Source organism: Sminthopsis crassicaudata, chromosome 4 (assembly GCF_048593235.1).
Source record: "Sminthopsis crassicaudata isolate SCR6 chromosome 4, ASM4859323v1, whole genome shotgun sequence".
Lineage (NCBI taxonomy): Eukaryota > Metazoa > Chordata > Mammalia > Dasyuromorphia > Dasyuridae > Sminthopsis > Sminthopsis crassicaudata.
The window spans coordinates 207,457,067-207,469,809 of NC_133620.1; the positions used below are offsets into that span (position 1 = coordinate 207,457,067).

The 12,743-nt window shown below is 38.0% G+C and overlaps 1 protein-coding gene across 2 annotated transcripts in view; it reads left to right on the forward strand.

Moving 5' to 3' along the window:
* Positions 1 to 2,952: 2,952 nt before the first annotated feature.
* USP45 (ubiquitin specific peptidase 45) overlaps positions 2,953 to 12,743 on the forward strand; it is an 81,348-nt gene continuing 71,557 nt past the window's right edge. For both annotated transcript variants that reach the window (XM_074310224.1, XM_074310225.1), the window contains exon 1: positions 2,953 to 3,068. The gene's annotated coding sequence lies outside the window, so the exon portion shown is untranslated. The remainder of the gene's footprint in view (positions 3,069 to 12,743) is intronic.

Consider the following 12,743-nt stretch of genomic DNA (forward strand, 5'->3'; position numbering starts at 1 on the left):
TCCCACTTTTTTTTTTTTTTTAAAGCCATTTATTTATTTATTTAAAAACTTTTTTTATTATAGCTTTTTATTTACAAGATATATGCATGGGTAATTTTACAGCATAGACAATTGCCAAGTCTTTTGTTCCAATTTTTCCCCTACTTCTCCCCCACAACCGCCTCCAGATGGCAGGTTGACCCATACATGTTATATATTAAAGTATAAATTAAATTCAATATATGTATACATGTCCAAACAGTTGTTTTGCTGTACAATAAGAATCGGACTTTGAAATAGTGTACAATTAGCTTGTGAAGGAAATCAAAAATGCAGGCGGACAAAACTAAAGGGATTGGGAATTCTATGTAGTGGTTCAGTCATCTCCCAGAGTTCTTTTGCTGGGTGTAGCTGGTTCATTCATTACTGCTCTATTGGAAATGATTTGGTTCATCTCATTGTTGAAGATGTCGATGTCCATCAGAATTGATCATCATATAGTATTGTTGTTGAAGTATATAATGATCTCCTGGTCCTGCTCATTTCACTCAGCATCAGTTCATGTAAGTCTCTCCAGGCCTTTCTGAAATCATCCTGTTGGTCATTTCTTACAGAGCAATAATATGCCATAATATTCAAATATGTAGCTCCCACTTCTTACCCCTCCCTCCAAAAGAAGAAAAAAACCCAAACTTATCCTAAACCAGCTTTGTGCTCACCTATTCCTGCAAAACATTCTGTTTCTGTGTCTATCTGCTCTCAGGAAAGATTGTCCATTCGTTTCCCCAAGTTTTAACTGAACCTCCCTTTGTGGTTTCCAAATATATTCTTGGGCATTCCCTATACCTTGTCCTGAAAGCCTCGGCACTAGTATCTGATTTTCCTCCTAATAAAATTTTTCTTCTTTCAACCCAGCTTGGACTCCTTTACATTTTGAGGGGTGGGTTTCACTGGACTGACAATACATATATATATAATAGGAGTTAAAACATGCAAGGAATGGCTTTCACCTGGTTGACAATACATATATGTAATAGGAGTTGGAGCATGAAAGCAATGAAAGTTGATAGAACTATTGGTCAGCCATCTGGGAAGCAATTTGGAACTAGGTTTCAAAAATTTTTAAACTGTGAATATATATCCCTCTAATCTAGGCCTACATCCCTGAAGAAATCAAAGGAAACTAAAAGAACTCATATGTATAAAAGTGGCTACTCCCATATTTTGTACATACAGGCAAAGAATTTGAAATTAAGGGGGTACTCAATAAATTAGGAATGGTTGAACAAATTATGGTAAATTAATATAATACAATACTAGTGTACTATAAAGACAAATTATTTTTGCTGTTATATTAGTAATTATTAAATTGGGACCCAGACTTTTCCTTTTTAAAATTTAGAACCTAGCCCTTTTAGAAGGTCAATTTGTCTCTGAAGGACAGAGCTAACTGATGTGCTCTTGGTCCGGATCCCACTTACTTAGCAAGTCTTTATTCTTTCCAGTAGGAGATGGATTCCCCTGTCTAGATTGCTGAAGGCCACAAATTTCTTGATCAAGTTCTCAGCAGGAGTTGAATATTCCTAGCCTATAATTTCATTAAATATTCATTAATTAGAGTTGACTTTCACTTTTTATGGTCATTATCTTTTAAGGCATTTAAAACATTCAGTGTCTCCACTGGGGGCCTTTGGTTATCCACTAACTATCTATTTATTTTGTAGTTAGTCTAATCAATAAATTGTTAATTACCAAGAAACTGTCTCTCAGCTTTTTTATTCATAACAGTAAGCAATAATGAGGGATAAAATTTCAGAGACAACTGGAAACATCTGTAGAACTGATGAAAAGTGAAGCCAATAAAATCAGAAAAATTTGTACAATAACTTTGAAAAGATTTAATATTGCCAATTAATGCAAGGAGCAACTAGGATTGATGAGAAAGTATACTCCTCATCTCCTGAGAGGTGATGGAATCAAGATACAGAAAAAGACAAACATTTTTCATAGAGCTAATTTGGAAATCATCTCTCAAGTCCTTACCAAAGGGGAGGGAGTTACGTGGCTGGAAAGGAGAGAAGAAACGAGGATAGTGGCTGGGTGATCTTGGAAGAAGTTGGTCTTGAAGTGGACATTTGAAGGCAGTGTAGGCCTTAGATAAACAGAGCAGAACAGGAAAGGCATTCCAACATCCTGACTTGCTTTATAGTCTCATTGGTGGCTTATAATTTGGCCAAGACATAAGCAGTATAAAAGAATTTAGAAGGGAAAAAAAAGGCGGATCATTTTAAACTCATTTCAACTTTGAGTGGCAAGAAAAGAACTATTTAGAGAAGGAAAACATTTCGTGCCTGTAAAAGCTGTCTAAAAGTTGAATGCGATGATGGGAGGTTTGGGGCTCCCCAACATTGAGGGGTTTCCGTTCAAGACTGACTGTCTATTGCCAAGTATATTGTTGCAGGATTCTCTTAATATGAATTGGATTCTGAGAATCCTTCAAAACTTCGCCCAAGAAGCCGCTCCTGATCCCACGTGGGTAGTGCCTCCCCTGCAAATTGTCTCGAGTTTATCGTGCATATCCGTACATAGTTTCCTTTCCTCCTCTTTCCTCTTCCTCAAGTGTGTTCCAAATATGGGGATTAACAAAGGCCTGAGCAAAAGCGCGGAAGCTGGAAATGGACTGCCAAGTTCCAGGAACCGTAAAAGGGAGCAAGAAGAGGAATGGGAAGGAAGAGAAGTGGGCTAGAGGGCCTGACTGTGGGGGGAAAACCCAGCTCCATGCACCGCGAAGCCTAAAGCGATTCCGTCAAGATTCCATTCTCCCGTCCGGAACACCGCCGCCCTCCTCAGCTTCCGTAGGATTCCCGAGAGCTCAGCAGGATTTATCTTCCCAAGGAAACAAGATCCCTGGGGACGCGAGGACGCGGAGCAAGTCGTGTCTCCTCCCCCTCCTCGCTCTCGCCCCACCCCCTGCCCAATCCAGCCCCGGCGTGGCGACGTCGACGTCGTCCCGGTCTCGTGTTCCGAGGGGCTGCGGCGTCCGCGGAGGCTTGAAGGGCTTTGAGCTGCAGCGGGCTCGGCCGGCTCTGGTGAGTTCGTTACACGGTCACTGTTTGTCCAGACTTCCGAAGTCCGAGCCTTTCTCGGTCTCAGGCTGGCCTCCCCTGGGGCCGGTTCGGCAGGCCGGGCTGAAGAAACCGAGCGCGGCGGAGTCTGGGGCCTGACCCCGAGCCGGGGACAGAGAGGCCCCTGAGCCGGCCGCTGCCTACCCGCCTCCGGCTGCTCCGGGGTCGCGGTCCAACGACTTTGGGCGGCTGCCGGACCAGGCCACCCCCGGGATGGCAGACGGGGCTTCTGCCACCAGGTCAGCCCCTGGTTTGCCTGGAAGAGGCCGCGGGCCGCTGAGCCCAATCCTGCGCGGGGGCCGTCCTGCCGAGAGTCGGGGCTGAGGGGCTCGCTGCCGCCGGAGTTGGTTCGGAGGTTCCCTTGTCTTTCTGCGTAACATATAGAACCAGGATTCCTTAACCCGGGATCTCGGAAGGTGCTCATGAGTAGATTTCAAGGACTCTTTGAATTTCTTTTGGAAAAATGAAAAAACATTTTTATCAGTTTCTAATTGAAATGGAGCTTCTCCTACGCACATAAACGAAGAACTACCGTAGTATTAAGACTCCATGAGAATGTCAAATTTTAAGAACCCCCTTGTCATAGTGAAAAGGCGATATTCCGAGAGTCTTTTAGTTTGGGTTTTTATGACCTCTTTTAAGAAACGCAAAAGCAATCTGTATAGGCTGACTTTTTTTTTTTTTTTTTTTTTAATTTAGTGTGGAGGCAGAAAATCTTAGTTATCTGAAAAAAAAACTACCCGAAAAATTCAGGTAGAGAAATTAGAGGTTAAAAACTAACCGAATGCATGTTTGGAACTTTAATAAAAATCTGACAGGAATTTCTTAAGTTTATTTACCCTAGAGGGCAAACGGGGGGGGGGGGGAGGGAAGGGGAAGGTAAAAAAAAGCTAGATGGGAATCATCAGGCTTTTCCTAATAAATAACTCGGGTGATTGGCTGAATTTTTTATATTCACATTGCTTAATTAGAAAATTAGAGGAGAAATAGTTCTGCTTGGTCTATTTAAATTTCAGCATTGCATTTGTTTTTAAGTACTAGTATTCCTTTGTAGATAAAATATCGTCATCTTTTCTAATTCTTGTCAGTCTCATGTTCTTCCTGGTCGGTAGTCAGCTCTCTTCTCTTTTCATGTTATACCCTAATTCCACCTTATTCAGCTATCACATCTCCACAAATCTGAAATTTTCTGTCTTTAGCTATCCCTGAGCTTCAGACGTTGTCCTCTGGACATTATCCTTTGAAGGACCTGTGGTTCTCCAAACTGAACACTCTCTCTATCTCTAAATCCAACAATGTTGCCTGTGGCCCATGCTGCTTGTCCAAGTCCTGATGCTTAAGCTTAGAATTCTGGTCCTTTACTGAATATCCTGCCTTGTTAGCCTTACCTTAGATTTCTCTCCCAGTGAAATGTGCTCTCTTGCCTCTTAGAATGTCTCAGCTCAGGTTCTCTGCCCTCTGAGAATTACTCTTACTCTTCCTAGTTGTTCGTGAACTCTCTCAAATTACATTGTATTTATTAACTGTAAATACTAGGTTCCCCCTAGGAGAATATGAAGTTCTTGCAGGACAGGAACGTTCCTTAGCATGACATCTTGCACTTATGTTTGTTGAGCTCAGTTGTTGAACACTACTATACAGACAGTTCTTACTTTAAGTCAGTGGGCCATTCTTCATACCTCTTTGTACAGCAGTCTTTATTTTTAATGCTAGTTTGCTCACAGCCAAGGAATAGAGAAGTTGCCATGGAAAGGGGGCTAGCACAAGGTTCATGGACATATTGGACAGGGACTGGAAAGGGAAAGCTGAAGGAAAAAGAATGGAAAAGAATGAGGGGAACAGCCATATGGGGGCTTGATCTGAACAGAAAGGAAGAAGGGTGGGGAGGGAGACACATGGGGGCTGTACTTGGACACAGATGGGAGAGGAGAGGACAGACACGTGGTACCCTGGCATGTACTGTCTGAAGACAGGTGGGTGGAATGGGGCTGAGGTCTCCTCTCTCATTGGAGGCAGTGGTGGTCTCAGTCTCTGATCTTTGCCTTGACTTGGAGGGTCGTTGTTTTTTGTTAAGGTTTTTTTTTTTTTTTTTTGAGGGGGAGGGGGAGAGGGAGGAGAGGAAGCAGATTGAGAGGAGAGGGCTCTCTCATCCTAGCAGCAGGATGAGAGAGAGAAAAACAGAGAAAACAATTTTTTTTTTTTTTGAAATGTACGTTTCAGAATCTTTCTGTAATGTTGGATATGCATAATGCAAATTTATGTAAAGGAAGAACATCCATACATACTATACTCTAACCAAACTATACAATCTTATGCCTTCACTGTGCTATTTTGCCTGTGTATCTTTTCTTTTGCCTTTTCTGAACCCAGATCTTCTATAACTTAACTTTATACTTCCCTGGGTCAATAATGATCTCTCTTGGTCCTTACGGAGCATGAGTTTTACACCGCAAATCTGTTTTTATGTCCTTTCATGTAATAGTCTTGAATTGATCTTACCATCACCCTAAATGCATCACCTTGATCAAGAATTCCCGTATTCACTTATCTCACATAATCTATTCACTTTTCAACTCTCCCTCTGCGTTCCCTTATCAAACCCTGTTCTTTGTTCACACTGTACCCTTTTATTCCTAGACCCCACAATTCTTTCCCAGGCCATTACCCTTGCACTAGTTAGTCTAGTCTTTTCTCCCTAGTAAACCAATTCAACTATATATTCTTCTTTTGAGTCTGATCCCTTAATGTATTGACAGTTATTCTTCAACAAATCTTATCTTTGAATTACTCCCATCATCCACTGCCTTCTCTTACCCACGTGCTGCTGAATGAATATGGAGAAAATCACACAACTGTTCTGACTGGGTCCATTACAAATTTATATTATAAAACCCCAAGGTGGGATCTTTCTGCTTATCAACTCTTTCTACTTTGACTTCTAAACTCTGTCATTCTTCCTTAACCCTTGCCTGGATCCTCCTTCCCCCATCCTCTTAGGTGAGAACCTTGACTTATATTTTACAGAAAAGATTGAGAATCAGTCTTCCCTAGCTCCCTCTTTTTTCTTCCTAATCTTGATCACTCATATGCTTTCTGTTACTATATTCTCTTTCATCTTTGTGTTATGAAGAAATTTGTGTTATGATAATCCCTCTACCTGAAAAAGATGTCTCATTACATCCTAATTCCTCTATCAGATTGCTGCCTCTGTCATCCTATTCTGTCACTTTATTTTCAATCTTTCCCTGTCTCAGCTGCTAACCTCCTGCTTACAAACATATCAGTGTCTCCTTGTTCTGGGGGAAAATTTCACTTGATTCTTCCATCTCCAATAACTATCCTGTATCTTTTCTGCCCTTTTAAGCTAAACGCCTGAGAAGGCTATCTAAAATTGGTATCTCCACTTTCTTTTCTCTTTTTCTCTTTTTAACCCTTCATAGTCTATTTTCCTGTCATCATTTCACTGAAACTTTTTTCCAACATTACCAGTGATCTCTTCCCTTTTCTTGGAAAGCAGTTGGCTTTAAGTGACTTGCCTAGGATCACACAACTAATAATTGTCTGAGACTGGATTTGAATTCATGTCTTCCTGACTCTAGGACCCAGTGCTCTATTCACTTCATCACCTATGATATTCCTTCCAGTGATCTCTTAATTGCCAAATCCACTAGCCCTTTCTCAGCTCTTTTATCATTCTTGATCTCTCTCTAGACTTTGACACTGTTTATCACTCATTTTTACATGATACTCTCCTCTAGGTTTTGGAGCACCAATAGTTCCTGGTTCTCCTCCTGCCTATCTGACCACTCCTCTGGTCAGTGGATCTTCATCTTGTCAGATCTTTATCACACTCTCTAACTGTAGGCGGTTCACCAGATTCTGTCCTTTGTCCTCTTTTTCTATACTATTTCACTGATTCATCAGTTCCCTTGGGTTTAATTATGATCTCTGTGCCGATATTCTCAAATCTCCTTGTCTTGTTTGACCTACAGCATACATCTCTAACTGTTTCAGACAACTTAAATTAATATGTTTTATTATCTTTCTCCTTAAATTCTTTCCCTTCTTACCTTTCCTGTTATTAATGACAACAGCATCATTCTTCTAATCCCACAGGTTCACAACCTACTTATTATCTCACTCTTTCTCAATTGCCAGGGCCTTTTGATTTCAACTTTGCAATGTATATTACTTCCTCTTTTCTCCCTGCTACTATTGTTAATTTGGTGCTAGCCCTCATCACCACATATCTAGACTATTGGAATAAATTTATGTTTGCTTATGTAAAATCTTCTCCTACTCCAGTTCATCCTCCTTTTTGCCACCAAAGTGATTTTCCTAAAGACAGATCAGGCCATTTTATCCCTTCTGCTCAATAAATCCCAGTGGCTACCCATTGCTTCTAGGATCAGATACAAAATGCTCTGTTTGACATTCAAAGACCTTTATAAACCTAACCCCATCTAGCTTTCCAGTGTTCATACAACTTGCACCCCATCATGCACTCTTCAGTCTAGTGACACTGGCCTCCTGGCTGTTCCATAAACCAGTATTGGAAGGAAAATGACAAGGAAATATTAAAGAAAATTGTTGAATTATTATCAAAGGAAGCAATTATTATTAGTGTAGTACTTAGGAATTTCAGCTTTCTAGAATATTGCTTAAAAACAATTTATGCTTCTGAATGGCAGAAATAGAGATCTCACAATCCATGAACTAAAAATTCATTTACTGTCTTAAAAGAAGCAACCTACTGGTCCTTTCTTAGAAACCTATTTTCAAGATAGTTGTAACAAGCTTAGTTTTTTGGTCTCTGCCCTCAGATTAAAAGTAGCACATTAGAAGAGAAGAGGAAGTGCAGTAAAGTGAAGATGCAGTGAGAGCAATAAGAAATGACCTTTACAGTGAACAAAAACAAGTTGTTAAAAAAAAAAAATATATATATATATATATATATATATACACAACACACAAGGGTAAAATAGTTAAGCCTTTTAGTGGTAGGGATAAAACAGTACAGCTAAAAAACATGAGACTACTTCTATGTGACAGGACAATGAAATATTTAAGTACATAATGAGAGTCATCATAATAAGTTGAAAAGGCAGTTTTGGTGTTATGTCAATATGGGGCACTCAGGAATTCCTTTCTTTTTGAGCTCATCTGTCTTAGAACAGAATAATATTCTATCATTTATATACCATAGCATGTTTTTCCATTCCCCATTTTATGAACAATCCTTCATATTTACGTTCTTTGCCTCAAAAAGCTATAAAAATTTTTGTACATTCTTAGTTTGTTTTGCTTAGTACAAATACATCCTTTAATCTACCTTCTCTCTTAATTCCCCTTTCTCTTTACCTATTTCTCCATTGAAACATATTTCTGTATCCAACTCTTTATTCATTTGTGTGTTCTCTTCTTTGACTGTTTCAAATGAAAATGTTTAAGTTTGTGTTAGCCACCCCGGCATACCTCTGCCTTTTTGTATAGATGTCTATTTCTACAGCCTGATTATGTGAAGTAAATTTCTCTAACCTTCCTTTCCTACCTCCCATTGTATTCCTTCCCCCCTCCCAAAGATTACAAAGATATAATAGAACCTCTCCCAAAACTTGTTTAATTCCACTCTTTGTGACTCCTTATGATAGGATTTAGAATGGACTTGTAAACATCTCCCTATATTTGAATTGTAAGCAGTTTATTTTTAAATATTTGACATTGTTCATTGCTGTTTACCTTTTCTTATTTCTCTTTATTTCTGTGTTTTAGTATCAAGTTTCTACACAACTCTGATCTTCTAAAATGTATGGAATCTTCTATTTCATTAAAGGACCCTTATTTTGTCATTGAAACATACTCAGTTTTGGTGGATAAATTATTCTTGTCTGTAAACCCCTTTCCTTTGTCTTTTGGAATATTGTACTGTATGCTCTCAGTTCCTTTATAATAGAAACTGCCAAATTTTTTGTGATCCTGACTATGTGTGGCTCCTTGATGTTTAAATACCATATGGTTACTTGCAGTATTTTTTCTTTGAAATTTGGATTTTGAAATTCAGTATTTTCCAGTCTTGAAGTTAGGAGGATCTGAGTTCAAATATGGCTTCAGACACTTAACACTTCTAGCTATGTGACTCTGGGCAAATCACTTAGCCCCAATTACCTCAGCAAAAAAAAAAAAAAAAAAAAAAAAAAGAGGAAGGGAGGGAAGGAGAAAGAAAGGAAAGGAAGGAGGGTTAGGGTTAGGGTTGGCATTGATGTTTCTGAGAATGTTGATATGGGGGTTTCTTTCAGGAGGTGATCAATGAATCTTTTCTGTTCCTACTTTGAAATCTTCTGGTTCTAGGAGAGAAAACTTCTTAAAATACAGTATCTATGCTCTTGTTTTGGTCATGGCCTTCCAGTAGTCTAATGGTTCTTAAATATCAGTTCTGTGTTTTGTTTTGTTTTTACTATGTAATACATTGTTTTCTTTCTTTTTTCATTCTTTGCACTTTATTTTAATATTTCTTGTTTCATGGAGTCCTTGTCTTCTATTTGTATATTCTGATTTTCAGGGAGTTTATGGCAGTGACAAAGTTTTGTACCTCTTGTGCAAAATCCACAAACTAAAATTTACTGTCTCAATAAAAGCAACCTAGTGTTTTTATTTTACTTTCCTTACCTACTTTCAAGACTCCCAGGCCCTATTTTTTTTTTTTTTAATGGGGTGAAATTATATTTTATTTATTTTATTTTTTATTTTATTTATTTATTTATTTTGTAGTTTTTATTTACCAGATATATGCATGGGTAATTTTACAGCATTTGACAATTGCCAAACCTTTTGTTCTAATTTTTCCCCTCCTTCCCCCTCACCCCCCCCCCCAGATGGCAGGTTGACCAGTTCATGTTAAGTATGTTAAAGTATAAATTAAATACGATATATCTATACATGTCCAAAGAGTTATTTTGCTGTGCAAAAAGAATCAGACTTTGAAATAGTACACAATTAGCCTATGAAGGAAATCCAAAATGCAGGTGGACAAAAATAGAGGGATTGAGAATTCTGTGTAGTGGTTCATAGTCAACTTCCAGAGTTCTTTTGCTGGGTGTAGCTGGTTCAGTTCATTACTGCTCTATTGGAATTGATTTGGTTCATCTCATTGTTGAAGATGTCGATGTCCATCAGAATTGATCATCATATAGTATTGTTGTTGAAGTATATAATGATCTCCTGGTCCTGCTCATTTCACTCAGCATCAGTTCATGTAAATCTCTCCAGGCCTTTCTGAAATCATCCTGCTGGTCATTTCTTACAGAACAATAATATTCCATAATATTCATATACCACGATTTATTCAGCCATTCTCCAATTGATGGGCATCCACTTAGTTTCCAGTTTCTGGCCACTACAAAGAGGGCTGCCCAGCCCTATTTTTTGACTTTAACTCCCTCTATGATTCTTAAAGACCTTAGGGAACTGAGGGGACACTTGTTTCTTCTCTTATTATAATGTCTACACTTCATTCCTTTACAGTTGCTTTAATATATTTTTCTTTCTGTGATTTCTCTTAATTCTTATTTGTATTTTTAAGCTTCTGTTCAGCTCTAGTATTTTCATCAGGAATGCTTAGAAATCCTCTATAAAAGTCCATTTTTTCTCTGTAGAGTTGTACTCAGTTGTTCTGGGTAAGTTATTCTTGAGCTTTCTTCTCCTCTCTCCCAACCCTTCTTCTTAGAATGATCATATTATAAAATCTGTGGTCCTTACTTGATAACTGTCAAATTCTGATAGCTGACTATTGTGGTTCCTTGGTGCTTGAACTTTCTATGTTTTTTGTTGACCTGGAAATTCTGGATTTTGGTTATTGTCTTGGGAATTTTAATTTTTAGGTTTCTTTCAAGAGGTTGCTGATAGATTGTTCACAGTTTCATTTAGCTCTTTCTTCTGATAGGCCTAGGCTATTTACATTTATGATATTTTGAAATGTGGTTCTGAGAGTCTCTTCCTAGCAGCCATGGAGTTACTCTTTTTTTATTGGGCTTATATTCTGGATAGTCCCACTTACATAAAATTTCTGGATTATTGATGTCATCTTCTGCATATTTATAATCCCAGCTTTGAGTCCTGAATTATAACTTTCTGTTTGGACCAGGTTCCAACTGTGCCTGCATATTTAAGTGGAATAGTGGGCCAGTTGGTCCTCATAATCATTGTTTAGGGTCTTGTTGTTGGTCCTGTCAGCAGAAAGTGCTGGCAGGTGCCAGGCTTCCCAGGATCTTTTTGAAACTGTACTGAGCTCTTCAAGGCCATCAGGGCAACTCATATCAGCTTGCTATACACTTTCAGAGTTCCCAAGTTCTGCCTGAGAGTCCAAACTTTACTAAAGCCAATAGTCCTAGAACTTCTTAGCTAGTACACTTTAGTTTCTTTCATTCCCTTCCCTCTGCATTACCATCTTGGAGTTTCTTGGCTGGAGCTGGAAGGGCACCCAGCAGTGAGCTCGCTTCATAGGCTCTTCTGACTGTACTGCCTTCTGGTTGAAGAAGTCCTGGGTGTCCTCTTTAGCCAACACAGACTTGAGTAAAAGTATTTTTTTAGTTTATTTCTTGTATTTCTTAATCTACTTTTGGTCTAGTGTTCATGTTTTTTTTGTTTTTTGTTTTGAATATGATACCCTGGATGAACAGAAAAAAGGGAAGGGAAAGGAGGAAGAAAAGGAAAAAAAAGGCCAATTCCACTTGGGTCCCCAGTAAGGCAGCTATTTGTCTTTGGTTTTCCAAGAGCACCATTATATCAGGAATATATGTATGTACATTGGGCTGTTCCCCTCTCATCTTGACTGGAAGTCAGGACAATTAAAAATAAAAACATTTGTGAATTGTAAAAAGCATAACATTTGTACCTTTTAAATGAAAAATGAAGACTAGGATCACTGGGATTTTTGTTACTCTGGAATTTTCATTTTGTAATTATAAATTAATATCTATTTGGGAGGTTGTTCTGGCCAAATAAATTAAATGTCCATTCTTTTGAAAATAAGCTTCTTTATATTTTGCTGTGCTGATAAAGGCTTTGGCAAGAAAGTATATTACAATGACATATCAAAGAATATCTTATAAAGATTGACTATAAATAACTTGTGTCTTGAAGCCTGATTTTTGAATACATTTATACTATATATTTAGAAAATATTAAATGAAGCAGTGTAGAAGAAAAAAGGGAAGGATATGTATCTTTACATGAATAATCAAATTCTAAATGAAAAATAATTTACATTATTCATTTTTGGTTTTATATAATGACAATAAAGTTTTTAGAAATTAAATACAAACTATTTAGATGCTGGAAGATGATTGAAATAAAATATTTTGATCAAAAAGTTATAAGAACTATTTGTGGCAAATTTTCAGAAAGTTAAAATGTTCTAAGGAGTTTTTAATCTGTAAAATTCAAAGTTTTTAAAGCTTTCATTTTAGCAAAATGGAATTGAAATATTCAGAATAACCTATAGACCCCCATATCTGCAGAGTGGAAATCTCATACATAAAGTTAGGGCATTCATATAGAGAGCATTTTAAAGACTTTCATGATTATAACTATTTAATATATGCATTAAAAAAAAAAAAACCTCATTTAGGGTATAATAACTAA